This window comes from Delphinus delphis, chromosome 19 (assembly GCF_949987515.2).
Source record: "Delphinus delphis chromosome 19, mDelDel1.2, whole genome shotgun sequence".
Classification (NCBI taxonomy): Eukaryota; Metazoa; Chordata; class Mammalia; order Artiodactyla; family Delphinidae; genus Delphinus; species Delphinus delphis.
This window is the reverse complement of record NC_082701.1, coordinates 23,108,333-23,121,266: the sequence shown is the minus strand read 5'-3', so window position 1 is coordinate 23,121,266 and position 12,934 is coordinate 23,108,333. Positions and strand designations below refer to the sequence as shown.

Sequence of the window (12,934 nt, the reverse complement as noted above, 5' to 3'; positions counted from 1 at the left end):
TTAAGATTGCAGAGCCCATTTTACCATTCTTTCAGATTTTTTAGCTTCACTGAGTTTCATGAGAATTAGAGCTTTCATTTAATGATTATTAGTTTATTGATTTATTGTGGATTATTTGAGACCCTTGAGCTTATCATATTATAATAAGATATCATTTTTACCCATGCTTTCACATACCTCTGACCATATTGGTGTTGCTCAAGGGGAAGGGAAAGCCACAAGAACCGTAATGCAAATCTTCCTGGAGCATCAATTTTATTTGAAGATTTGGGAATGGGAAGAGTTAAATAATTCAACCCTTATAAACATTATATTAGAAACAGATTGCTATGTAACAGAGTGGAATGAAAATATATATGAATTTTTAAGATACATGAATATAAAAGTTTTGGCGTGGTGGCTGCCAGTTTCTGGCTCAGGCTCAGCTATTCCGGGGGTGGGGGGGGGGAGGTTCACAGTGCCTCTTCTGGCATTTGGCCGCTTGACCAGAAAGTTTGATCATCACTGATACACACTTATCTTATCAAAGTCTCTCTTGTGCCTTTGCAGTGTGCGTGGGGGGGAGGTAGAAATGCCACTAAACTGAATATTAAATTGAAAGCTTATTATTCACTTAGGGATTGGGAGTAAAGTTGGTAAATTATTCCTTATTTTTCTTTATTAGTCTGTGATCTTTCTGTTTATTTTTCTTCCAAATTTCCCTCCGACTTTGGCATTTTCCAAGTGTTCGTAATCCCTACCTTCCCTTCTCTTTCTAATTTATCACTAATTCTTATTTCATTTGGCCCTTTCAGTGATTCATATTTTCTCCCTTTCACTGAATTGATAACCACCAAATGAGGACTATGGATTCAGTCACACAGAGACAGTGTACTAGCACAATTAGTAGTACCCAAGGTTTAGAAATTGGGCCTTAATGTGAGATCTGTATATTGGTTCAGGTAAAAACATTGTTTGGATTGAAAGCTTAATAATTACATTGGTAGCTGATTAATAATTATAGAAAACTAACAGTGCAAAACATTTAAAAAAAATCAACCTTTCATTTGTTTTTGATCAATCTAATGCTTGACAGAATTAGAACAATAGTACCTCATTAATGCATAGGTCACTTATTTGGTATTTCCAACTTTCCCAAACACAGCTGAGAACACAATAAGTAAGCCAGAAAATAGAAAATAGAAAATAGATGTTCCTGAGTCCCAGGTTAACATTTATGTACCTTACTCCTGGAAAAGCCTCTGAGGCCCTCACTGGGGATTCCTCTTCTTACAAATGTCTAACCATTACAGTGTTTTGATTTCTCAGCCCACACAGTAGAGTGAAGCATCCAATTAGAAGAAAAAGTACTGTAAAGGCATCAATTAACAAATAACATTGAGGAAAGAAACACGAAAACAATTAAAATTTGTTACAGAAAACAAAATCTATAAATAAAACTTTTTTTTTTTTTTGGCTGTACCGCATGGCTTGTGAGATCTTAGTTTCCCAACCAGGGATCGAACCTGTGCCCTCAACAGTGAAAGTGTGGAGTTCCAACCACTGGACCACCAGGGAATTCCCACAAAATTTATATAAGAGCTAAAATAACATAGTAGCCTGAGGCCATATTGTAACAGAGAGAGAAATGGCCCGAACTCTCCCCTAAGAGCTCAGTACCTTAATAAGGTAAAACTTTTAGCTAGCCTTTATTGAGCACTTACTATATACGTTGCATTTGTGTTCTAAGTACTTTGCATTTATCATCATTTAATCCTCAGAAGAGCCCTAAGAGGTAGGTATTGGAATTATCCTCAATTTACAGATAAGGAAACTGAGACCTAGGGAAGTTAACTTATCTAAGATCGAATAGCTAGTAAGTAGTATTACCAGGATTTATGTCTACACAGTCTTGTTCTAGAACCTCTGCTCATAACCACTCTGCTATCCTTACCACTATCCTTATCTGAGTTATCAAAAAAGATGGGGGCTTCCCTGGTGGCGCAGTGGTTGAGAGTCCACCTGCCGATGCAGGGGACATGGGTTCGTGCCCCGGTCTGGGAAGATCCCACATGCCATGTAGCAGCTGGGCCCGTGAGCCATGGCCGCTGAGCCTGCGCGTCCAGAGCCTGTGCTCCACAACGGGAGAGGCCCGCGTACCGAAAAAAAAAAAAAAAGATGTATTCATATTCCAGATATTTTGGTTAAGACTGTATAGATACACATAGTATGTTTAAAATATTTTCATTAAAAATAGTTGAAATTAAAGAAAGTAATTAGTGTTGAAAGAGGTAAACCTATTACCTGGAAAATTCCATAGTGGAAACTTTGTTCCATAATAGTTCCCCAGTAGTATTAAAAATAGTAAAATTTTGCTTAATAGATTTTTATTTTCAGTTCTGTGCATACAAGTTAACAGAATTCCCAAAGTGACACTGTCAATGGTAGAGGTAGGAATAGACTTGATTGTGTTAAAAATTTGACTGTAGGATGATGAGATAATGTTTAAATATGAGTTGCTGCAAAGCATTGAATCTAGCACAGTGCCTGATGCATAATAGGCACAATAGATGTTTGTTTCCTTCCCCTGAAAAATAAAGATATGTACATTTCCTGTGAAATTAAAGAGAAGCTTATAAAGATGTTAAAATTTTAAGTAAACTTTATATCCTATTTAACTAGTTTGCACCATTATGGAGAACAGTAATACTTGATACGCTATTTATTCATTATTTTAACAAATACTTATTTAGAGATTATAAGGTAATAGCAAGGCACTGTGCTAAGCTGTTAGTGAAATAGGCAGTAAAAAGTCAAACACAGTCCCTGCCCTCATGAAGCTGTCCGTCTCATTGGGAAAACACACTATTAACAAGTTGACAAATGGACAAATATAAAGTCAGTGTCTTCACTTGCTGATGAGACAGCTAGGGTGATCCTTTAGGAAGAAAAGATTTTTCTAAAATTTTCTTTGTGGTGACATTATTTTAGACTTTTGGAATTTTTATTTTTATTATAAAAATGAAAGGCCACTGTTAAAATATTTCAGCTTTGTTGCTTTCTACCTCTAGCCAGAGCAGTGTCCTAAACGAACAGCAATGCAAGGACACACAGTCTGACCCATTTGCCCATAACTCCAGTGATGAGAAGCAGTAACCATGGTACATGTCGTGTTTGGGTCACGCTTTTGTGAAAACTACAAAGAGCTCTAGAAGAATATAGAAACCTGGCCAGGTGCACTGCATAAAATAAAAACCAAGATTACAGGCTAAACCATGCATAAAAATGAGAGCATGTTGCTACCTAATCACAATTCCTTCTCCACTTCCTTAGTAAGTGCTGTCAGTCTGAGAATGTCAGGCTATAGCCTGTGGAGAGACACCTACAAATAAGAGCATAACCCCATCATTAGGAGTGAAAACTTGCTAACAAGTAATAATATTTAGATTTATAGACTTAGGAAGGCATTGTTTCTACCATATTGGAGGAAAAAAATTTAGTATGAAACATTCAGTACAATAACTATACAAAAGCCAGCTAACTATGAAGCTCAAGATCTGATTGCTTTCATCGTCCAAAATGTACAGTACATTTTAATGTGTCTATAAATTTATTTCATTAGTATTAAGAAGAACCCCCATGTACATACATTTTTTAAAGATGGGTTAGGGAAAATGATTGTTCTATAAAAGGGTATAGTAACTCCTTCTCGAAGAAAAGGAAAAAATAAAATTATTTTATAAGGGAAGAAACCTAAAATCTATAATATTGTATTATGTATCATGTATTATTACATTCTAATTAAAGAAAAGGTAATGAATGATATTGGGCAGATATGTCTGGGAAGAAGTGAGAAAGAACGTTTTTATAATTTATTTTTACATCGGGATATTTAAAGATTAGAAAACGTTCTTATTCTCCAGCAAAATAAAAAATAGAATTGGAAAAGTAAAGACTTGTGATAAGTGAAGAGCCTTTATTGACCAATTTATTAAATGCTACTTGATTTAAAAGAAATTTTAGACCTGTTAATGTACCAGTAGTTGCCATTTTCAACTCCGTGCCTTTTCTGAAAGATACATTAAGAAACATAGAATATTTTGAAAATAAAGAGAATCAGTTTTTTATGGCTTTATTTTTAGCACTTTTTAAAAACATTTCTCTGCTTTCAACTTGGTTCTGAAATAGAAGTCAGTTTTGGATTTAATATTATGAATAACAGACTAGCTTTTGTTGATCGTTGTGTGTTTTATTTCTATAATAATAAAAACAGGAATAAGAAATTATTTTAATATCTTCTCTGAGGGAAAGAAGAATATATTTTAAACAAAACTTTTATTATTGTGAAATTAAAATGAAAGTTTAATTTATTGATTAGATTTTTGTGGCTGGAATTCATACTTGTCTTAAGTTTCTTTGTACCAAAATTAGGATCTTAGAGTCTGAGAGCTGGAAAAGATGATGGTCATCTAGTAACAGGAACAATTTATTGAGCACTTACTATGCTGTACTAAGTGCTTTTCGTGGATTATCTCATTTAATTCTCAAACCAGCTCAGAGAGGAAGGAACTGTTATCCCCATTTTACAGATAAAGAAATTAAATGAATTGGCAAGGATGACATGCCTAATCTATGGGAGGTAGTGGGTGGGGGTAGGATTCCAGTAGATTCCAAAGCTGCTGCTTTTTGAAGACCTCTGATTAGCTGGTTGTTTGACTTCTGAAACACCCACTCTTATGGGCTTTATGTATCATTCTCTTATTGCTTTTATTTCACCGAATATAATGTTATTTAAAAATAAATGTGTTCAAAGGTAATTATCCTCTAAAAACTGCTTTAACTGCATCGTGCAAAATTTGATGTGTACTAATTTCATTATAATTCATGATTCCATTCTAAGTATTTTGTAATTTCTTTTGATACCCTTTTTAACCTATGTGTTATTCAGAAGCGTTTTCGTGTGTTTCTTCCTGGTTTTTGTTTTGATTTGTTTTGTTTTAGTTTCTAGGGATTTCTTAATCTGCTTTTTTTATTTTCATTTTTCTAATTTTATTATGTAAGAGCCTAAAAACATAATATATACTATTTATATTCTTTAGACTTTATTGAGGCTTCTTTTGTCGCCTAGTAATAGTTTGTGCTTATGTGCTATGTGCATCCTGAAGCATTCATTGAATACACTCTTAACTATTTCTATACTTGTAAATAATGTTCTTCAGATCTTTTGTATCCTAGCTTTCCTTTTATCTGCTGGAAAGCTTGTGTTAAAATTTCCAATTATAGTTGTAGATTTATCCATTTTTTCCCTGTTTTGTTTTACATTCGCAAGGTCATGTTTTAGATACTTATAAAGAGGTCTAATTATTTTAAAAGGTTTCCTCTTATTGAGCTGAAATCCTATCCCTAGAACTTCTGCTAATTAAGCTAGTGCTGCCATCTAAGTCTACTCATAGCACCCCTGATAGACTTTATATTCAATGAGGATTAAAAATGTTTGTTCACAAGCCAGTTTGAGACCCCATTGCTATGAGTTGTGTATAAGGCCTGATTTTACTGTATAAATTATATTGTTTCACAGAATAAATAAACTGTACTTCTTACAATGTTTACAGAGGTATGTGAATTAATGGTGCAGTGATTAGTAGTAAGTGACCTCTCTGATCAGGTAAACCATAGGCTGAATGCTGCTGACAGCTTTGGAGGAAAATGCGTGTGTTTTATGGCTGCTTTACTTGGAATGTTAAAAACCTATTGCAGGCTCAGTCATGGGTACCCTGGTAGGTTGAAAGAGTTAATGGCTTAAAAACAGCAAGCCATTTGCTTCCTTCTCACTGACAGGGTCAAGCCCATTACTTTCTTCGTGTGTATTTTTCTTAAATTACACAAACTATAAGAACATATTTAGAGTTGTTAATTCCTTTTTATTCTGTTATATGGAGATAATGAAAGTGACTCAGATAGTCCCTCTCCATATATGATTATGTAAATAAACATACATACATTCAAACAAGCATTTATCTCATTTTCTTTTTATTCTTCAGACACTTGCTTTCATCTTTGTTGCGTGCAGGTATATTTTTCTTTAATAAAGGCACATGACTCCTGTCACCCCTAACAGAAGTTATATCCATGTGTTTAGAGTACACACTGTGGAACACAAAACTGATTTCCATGTCTGTGTTTTGAGGGCCAAAGAACAAATTCCTACTGTAAAACACATACTTTCATGAGCATGGTAGATTTCTGAACAAGATTCTGTTGGCTCCAGGTGAGTCCATCAGATTTCAGATCATTGGGAGAAATTAAGGACTCAATGGTGAGTTAACTGTGATAAGGGTAAGTAAGCTGTCACTCAGGATTGCAGTGGCCTCCTTCATGAAGATAAATGTCTTATTAGATCTAAGACATCATGTCGTTTATATAGTCTGGTATAAATCACAGATGAAGATGACAAACTAGGTATCAAAGTTGACAGTAATTTATATAACTTAAACAAATGATTACCAAGGATTATACATGTTTTGTGAAGAATAAGAAAACAATAACAATTATCTGTCTATGAACTACCCATTTTTCATTCTTCAGCCCAGCATGTTGGGCTGTTGGTGCGTGTTTAAACTCTAATGTTCTGTCCAGTGCTCAGTAAAGCACTCTCACATGTGTTGATGGCTGGATATCTTACATAATGCTTCTTTCACTAGGAAAAACTCCTTGCAAATTTAACCCATGTTTTAACATTAAAACCATGGCATTTTAGAGATGGAAGAGACTTGGTAATCACCTGATCTAATCTCTGTTTTACCAAAGAGGAAACTACATTTTTAAAAAGGCTGAGTGCCTGGTCTTATGGTCAGCAAGACAGAACCAGTACAGAAACCAAGACCTGGCTGTGGCCTCCCCTGACCCATCCTATGTACCTTCCCTCCCCTGCATGATCTCAGCATGCTTTTCAGTGCAGACCCAAATAGCTTTGCCTGACTATGGGCCTTAAGCTATTTCTCACAAGTTTCAGTTAAGTCCTTCAGACATGTGTGTCTCTCTGGCCTATGTATGTTCTTATCTTCTTCCCAGGATGATTTGGAAGCACTATATTTTATAAAGAATTTCAGAGGGCTCCATAAAGCTAACAATTATAACTGTGAACAGCATACAATTAGTTTTTGAATTGACACAGAACTAATTCATTATCTTTTTTGGCCTTTTTGTCCATGTTATAGATTTTAATATACTGCCAATGAAGAGTTAGTTATTGAATACCTATATTGAATACCTTTATTCAATCATGAGTTTAGAGGCTGTGCGGAGGATACAAAAAGAAATAAGATGTGATTCCTTTCCTTAGTGAGCAAATAATCTAGCTGAAGAGAGAAAACTAGACACCCCCACTATAAAGTATATGGTACATAATCACAAGGGCTGATTTTCAGGGACAGAGTTTTCAGAAAAAAAAAAAACTGGTTGGACTTGCAGTGGTTTGGAAGAAAGTCAAGATAAGATTTGGCCTGTGCTGTAGCCAAAGTGTTTTTAGAAATCTTTTCCAGACTGGGAATATGAGCAAAAGTCCATTCTTTGAAAGGTCAAACAGTTTTTGAGCTTCCACTGTAATTAGTAGTGAAGTAACAGTGGCCATCTTTAAATGCAAATAGCTGATTTTTAAGTGAGTGATTTGGCTGATGAGATTAAGCTTTTTCATATTGCCTCAAGTATTCTTTGTTTCTCTCCAAATTCTAAACTAGTCAGTGAGTGTAATGGTAATATGAAAGTCCTAGAATATGATTACTGAAGTTGTTAGTGTGGTCATTACAGTGGTGGTAAAATGATATACAGTGTTTTGGTTGCTAATGTAGTATATTTATCTGATTGATATATAAATGAGTCAGAGGCAGACCATCCTTCTTCAAGCCCCAAAGCCACTGACCATTTTTATCTCAAAGTTTAATAGTCATTTAAATGTGAAGGAATTTTGTTTAAGCATAAAACTTTCAGGCCAAGTATATAGATACATATACTTAATTTATGTAAGTATAAATTTATACTTAATATATATTATGCTTTATATATATATAAATATATATATTTTTAGCCATTTCTTCATGCTTTGGTGATCTTTGTTTTTCTACTAGCCATAAATTCTTTTGCTTTATCATAGAACTCTGACTTTTCAAGTAAAAACTAAATGTTAGTAATGCTGTTTAAAACAATGCTGAAACCTGTTAATCTAGAATATTATTGTCTACTAGGGGAAGATTGTTGAATTCACAAGCTATAATTACACTTATGGTCTACACTGACTTTCTGACTTTGAGTGACAGTCTTTTTTATGTTAGGTCCTAAGTAGCTTTAACCCAGATACATTAGCCTAGTGGGAAAGAAAGATTATACAAAGTGGTTTCTCTGGCTTGTAAAATTGGGATTTATAGGGGAGTTGTTCCTTCATGGAAAGTTTTCACTTATAGAAGCCTTTAGCCAATTATTTGCAGACCCATTTCTATGAGCTGTTAGGATATAGCTTATATGGTATGGTATATTTTAATGGAATGCTCTAAGAAATAAACATCATTGTCATAGTTAATTTTGTAATTATGTTATTTCATAATAATACTCCAGATTTTGTTTTAATCAAAAAAGCATAGCGTTGGGGCTTCCCTGGTGGCGCGGTGATTGAGAGTCCGCCTGCCAATGCAGGGGACACGGGTTCGTGCCCCAGTCTGGGAGGATCCCACGTGCCGCGGAGCGGCTGGGCCCGTGAGCCATGGCCACTGAGCCTGCGCGTCCGGAACCTGTGCTCCGCAATGGGAGAGGCCACAACAGTGAGAGGCCCGCGTACCGCAAAAAAAAAAAAAGAAAAGCATAGGGTTAACTGGGATCATGAGTGCTCCTTTCTACAAATGACCATTATCATCATTGTAAGACTTTATGAATGCCCAAGAACATAGTTGGGCCTAGAGATTGTCACAGTTTAGGGAAAAAAATCACTTGAGTTATCTAATCTAGCCCTTCTGATGAATTCACATCATTCTTACTAATATCTCATTTAATTAATTATCAAATATAGCCATTATGCTCTGTATTCTTCCTTTGCAGGACATATTTCCCACCCAACTATTATCACTAATTTATTCTTCATGTCTAACCTAAACTTTTCCTTCCTTAGTTTCCGGCCGTTGCTCTTTTCTGTACCATCTTCCGAGACTGAATAATTCCCCTAATTCATTTATATTGTTACCTTTAGAAGGTACTTAAAGACTGTGAACATTCATCCCCAGAGTCTTCACTTTTCCAAACTACATAAATTTCAGTTCCCTTAATCCTTACTTCACTTTGCCCCTGTAATACTCTCCAATTTTGGGGCATTTTATCACATTCCTTGATATTTTCCATTCCCAGGGCATCACCTAACCAAAAAAGCTGCCTTTTGGGGAGGGAACCACTAAAGTGTAAAATCTCATATAAACCACTTGGAAGATGCCTAAGTGTTTATTTGATGTTGGTGTTGGTGATCATCTGGTGGGCATGCCAGTGTAGTGCTTGCTTTGGCATATGTTGGGATATATGTGTATTTTAATGCCTTAATGTATTATGGCCTGTTGTAATTGAATGTCTATAAAGTAGCAGTTAAAAGGGTTTTATAGACCTTAGAAGAGATTAGAATTCTCTAGCCCCCTCTTGTGGTAAAAGAAAATACAACTTTTGAGCTTTTCTGGATTGTTTTGTTGTAGTTGACTTCCAAGGCTAAGATACATAAGTTCTCAACATGGGAGCATATGGAATGAATCCAAGAATTTAAAAATGATATACTATTAAATATAAAAATTATATACATACATATATATATATATATATCCAAGAACATACTCACACTCAGATCTGAGAAGATACTGTTCTTTTATTAAGGCCCTAAAACCTAGAAGATATTACTTTCTTACAACTATCATTTCAGTATATTCTTATTACACAAGTCAGGAGGAGGACAAATAAAACCATAATCTTGAGGGGTTTATATTCCTAAATAGGTAAATGAGGGAGGCTTGAATATGAATTTTAAACCAAATTTACAGGTATTTTTTTCTTTGCCATTAAAAATGGATATTGTTAGCATTTCTAACAGATATCCTATATCTCCTATAACAAATTAATTTTACCAGCTTTGTAATTTATTATTGTAACATGCCTTCCATGAATTTCAGATATATATCAATGTCTAGTAAATAGCAAACAGATGAAGGGAAGACTGAACTGGTATGCAAATGAGTTCATGCGTATTGCCTATGGAAAAAATTTCTACATGTAGCACAAAATTATGTTTGTTTTTCTAGGAGGCCACTAAAAGTAACACTTCTGTTCTGCCTTGGCATAGTTGGTCTACAGACAAGAACCAGTGAAGAGTTGCTATTAATATACCTTACATGGCAATCCAGGAGGTGAAAAGATTAAAATTAGACACTGCCCCTCAGTAGTTTTTTTTTAAAGCTACTCGAAAAACTTGAGTAATGGTTAAGGTAGGCTGCCTTTATGCTCAAGCCACAGTCTAATGAAAAACATGGGGTCCTATTTAGCAGTTCTGAGAACTTAGAAATAAATTTGAGACCATGCTTTGTTAATATTAAATTTTTTAGAAGAAAATATTTAATATTATGCTAATTGAGGAAGTACAAGAGAAGAATGCCATAGACATAGCAGGACAAAATGAAAAAGGGTTGGTCACAAGTGAAATAAGTGAGAATAGCATAATGATTTAAATATTAAATAGGAAACTGGTAGTTTTGACTGATTATCTTTTTTCTCCCCCGCTTGAAGAGATGATATTGGTTATTTTTTTTCAAATAGGGAAATTAGTTCACTTTATGTGCTTCTCCCTTAAGACGTATGAATAAAATTTTATTCTCAGCTATTTATTAATTTTTAGTATTGGTACTCCTCTGAACACCTGAAGACAAAATTTAACAAACCTAAAGATGAAATCCCTTAATAACAAAGCATTTATGGATCTTCATAGGAAGAGTCTATCTTTTCCACTTTTTACAAAACAGTAATTTGACATAAAATTTTTGAGATTTATCTGTAATCAGCTTAGGTGATCTTATACACCCCTATTGCCTGATCTGTATCAGGTTTCTCAGGCAACTGCTGGATCTGATTTTTTTTCATGTTAAGGCTGTACTTTTCACGAGATAGACTAAATTGTGGACTTCCTTAAAAACTTTGGAACATTCTTATGTGAGTAGAGATGCGGAAAATGGCCCTTAGTTATACGTGTGTATTTCAGTTGATTTGGTCATCAAAAAATTGCGACTGATCTTGGATACACATTCTTTGACTATTGATTTAAAATTAAGCATATATACTTTCACAGAGCTCAAGTGTACCTTTCTTACTTTGAGGTAAGTCTTTACTTGGCTATTGGAAAAAGATTCATTTTAGAAAAATTGTTTATGAACTCAGATTTATTAATCAGTTAAAGATTTTTATTCTTTCTTTTAGCATTAAAATTAGGGAGACTAAAATGACCAATTTCTTGGATAGTTACAGTTAATAACATTATAATATAGAAACTGTTTGCAAATATTTGACTTTGTAGCTATAGGGAGGTGTCAGAGGGTTTGCTGGAGTGTCATGGTCATTGTCAAAGTGTAGGATAGAAGAGATTTTCCTAGAAAGCCAAACTTTCTAGGAACTTAACAAAGTTCTTGTTAAGTGTCTTACTATAAATAATTATTATTTTCCTTATCATATCATTAAAGCTGAAAGTAAGACAGATTACATATTTCTTCCTTGCTTTTTCACCCTGTATGTGCAAGTGCCTTCAGCTGCAAAGAAAAATTTCCTAAGGAACACTAGGGCAACTCAAGGAGCTCGTCATGTGAAATCCTTTGCACGTTTGTTTCTTCAAGAATAACAAATTTATTTAAATTTGGTAGTGTTGTTTTTAAGCGTTTCTCCCTTAATTTGGAATTCTTTAAAATTCCCTTTTGATTTAGGATGAGACATAAAAAGGAGCCAAAGAAACTTCTTACTGTCTTTTTCACTTGTTCAAATCCTGCTTTTCAAAAAACCAACTTCTCACTGCTTTTATATTTTTTCCATGGATAGATTATCAAATTATAATTTAACTCTAAATATATATTAACTTTTTAAAAGGTATGTTTCGTTTAGTGTTACGAGACAATATATATAGCTTGTCTTACCAGTGGAAAAACATTTTACAGCTATATAAGAAGTCCCAGCTTTATCTAAATGAGAGAGAAAGGTACATGCATGAATAATGACTTTGCATATCGGGTGCAAAGAAACTTAGAACAAATGTTGGAAAGGTTGATATTAATTCCAGTTTAGTTAGGAAGGCTAGGTTACTCCACTAAATATACATAGTAAAACTAAATGCAGACTAACTTGCAAATTTACATAAATTTATAAACTTAGGATGTTTACATTTTATATCTGATGGTGGCCTTCCTTCAGCATTTTTGTTGTTTCTTATACTCTTTTTGTTTGTTTTAAGAAGTTAGTTAAGGAAAAATTGCTGGAATTGCAGAAGTAAATTCTAACAGTTGAGTTAGTAATTACAGCGCATTTTACAGTTCCTTATGATTGTTACTAGTGTTGCTGTTATAACAGGTACAGTATGAATCACTGTGCAGAGTGTTGGAGGGATCCTGGTCTAAGCGCTACAGAGGCCAGACCTAGGTAAAAACTTTCACAACTTTAAGTTTACTTTTCCTATGTGGAATAGGCAAAAACTGAGTTCTGATTTAGTTATAATGTTCTTTAAACTCTTACCCAAGTTATCACTGACAACAATTCTAACATATTCCGTTTTTCAGTCCAAATGATATAAGACCATATTGAGTATGATTTTCAATATATGGCAAAGGTATAAAATTAAAAAGAGGTTTCCATAAAATATTTTGCACACTCTGCTAAATGAATTATTGAACTTCCAATAAAGACTTTTTTT

General features: G+C 34.2%; 1 protein-coding gene across 1 annotated transcript in view; it reads left to right on the top strand.

Moving 5' to 3' along the window:
- SKAP1 (src kinase associated phosphoprotein 1) overlaps positions 1-12,934 on the top strand; it is a 276,746-nt gene that overhangs the window by 77,863 nt on the left and 185,949 nt on the right. The gene's annotated exons all lie outside the window — the stretch shown is intronic.